Here is a 1,857-nt window from a genome sequence, read left to right on the forward strand (position 1 = left end):
AACTGTCAGCTATCAGCACAGCTAAGAATAAGGCGAGATTGACTTTAGGTGGCCCTTTTCTCACTAAGGTAGTGAGCTCAGCTGCACTTGTCTGGAAGCTCAGGTAACCCATTGCTCTCCCATGTCATCACTGCAGTTACCTATGGGCAGATGGCTGGTGCAGTTTGCCCATGGGGAATGTCACAGCTGCTTCTATTGAAAGAGCCCTCTATGCACATTGGGAAAATTTAAAATTTTGAAACACATTATTTTTTAGCTGTTTGTTTAAAAAATGCATTTAATGTTTTTATAGTATGTTTTTTCACCTCTTTTTAAAAATTGTGGTTTCAGGCCTCTTTTACCTTCACCTGAGAATGTCAAACAGCACATGTAAGCATTAGCGGCAGGGCCATAGACAAGTTCATGACTAAGAACTGAAACCTTTTTCTCTAGCTGGCTTTATATACATCATTAGTTTTTTGGTGACCTCTCTCTCCATTTCTTCCTTAGCTGAATCTTTCAGCAATAAAGTTATCCTTCAAAGAAAAGTTGACACTGAACTGGGTAAGTCAGAATGATCATCACAATCCTTTCACCCTGCTCCCTTGGCTGACCCAGTGCTCCCCACTCAGCAATGGCCTCTGCCCAGTCAGTATTCTATTAAACATTTCTTGAATGGCTCTCATGAGCTGCCATTGCTTTTGCATGAAATGTAGTATCTCATGATTTCAGCCAGGCCCAGACTCTTGTGACCTCTTTCTCCTAATGGAGAAACTTGTTCTCAGCTAACAGTTAGCTGAGAACAAGTTTATTATAATTTTAGTTAGAATCACAAGTTTATTATAATTTTAGTTAGAATTATTTATTATAATTTTAGTTAGAATCACAATAGGAATTTAAAATTTTGGTGGGGAGGAGAATATATACACACTCACACACATTGATTTAAAAGTTTATGTCATGAAATAAACATGGAAAATTATCAAGGAAATTTTACAGATGAAGAACAATCAGGTAAACTTGTTCTAACAAACTTTTTTTTTTTTTTAGGTGAGGCAACCTTTGGTTGACCTCACAGATTGCAAGGACCTTGTCAGTTTACAATCCCTTATTTTTTAATTTTTACACGTACAGCACCTGGTCTTTCTAGGTGGTCTCCCTTCCAAGTACTAACCAGGCCTGACCCTGCTTAGCTTCCGAGATCAGACGGAATCGGGCTAGTTCAAGGTGGCATGGCAATAGACTGTTCTGACAAATTTTAAATGAATTATATAGTGATTGAAATAAAAAACAAAATGGCACTAGTATATGATTATAGATAAATAGGTCACTGGACTAGAACAGAGAATATTTAAATAGATCTATTTAAGGAATTTGATCTATAATAAAGGAAGCATTTGATTTCAGTGGGAAAATAATGAATTAATCCTTTAGTGGTACTGGGACCGGCTACCATTTGACTAAAAAAATTTTATATTTACCCAGATATGTACCATTTATGGCCTTTTTTATTCCTTTGTGTAGATCCAAATTTCTACTTGGTATTTTTCTTCTGCCAGAGGGAATTCTGTTAACATTTTTGCTTGACAAAGCCTTTATTTCATCTTCTTCTTTGAAATGAAAGACAGTGTTTCTCGACAGATGGAAATCAAACCAGGTAAAACTTACAATTGCCCCAGCTTACTGCCTGGAGTTTTCAGGCCATAACACAGGGAGAGTAACCCAGGCAGAGCCTGGAGCTGTCCCTGAGTTGAAGTGCAAGGAGACCAATGTGGCTAAATGCAGAAAGCAAAGCACTGAAGAGGAGAGAGCTGCATGGAGAGAGAACTCCAGGGATGTGTGGAGGCCCCCTAACTTTCCAGCACAGTACTGATCAGC

At 38.2% G+C, this 1,857-nt stretch overlaps 1 pseudogene; it reads right to left on the reverse strand.

The window, feature by feature from the left end:
* Positions 1-1,104: 1,104 nt before the first annotated feature.
* On the reverse strand, positions 1,105-1,223 carry LOC112474995 (annotated as a pseudogene).
* Between the last annotated feature and the right edge of the window lie 634 nt (positions 1,224-1,857).

Source organism: Pteropus alecto, unplaced genomic scaffold (genome assembly GCF_000325575.1).
Source record: "Pteropus alecto unplaced genomic scaffold, ASM32557v1 scaffold7, whole genome shotgun sequence".
Classification (NCBI taxonomy): Eukaryota; Metazoa; Chordata; class Mammalia; order Chiroptera; family Pteropodidae; genus Pteropus; species Pteropus alecto.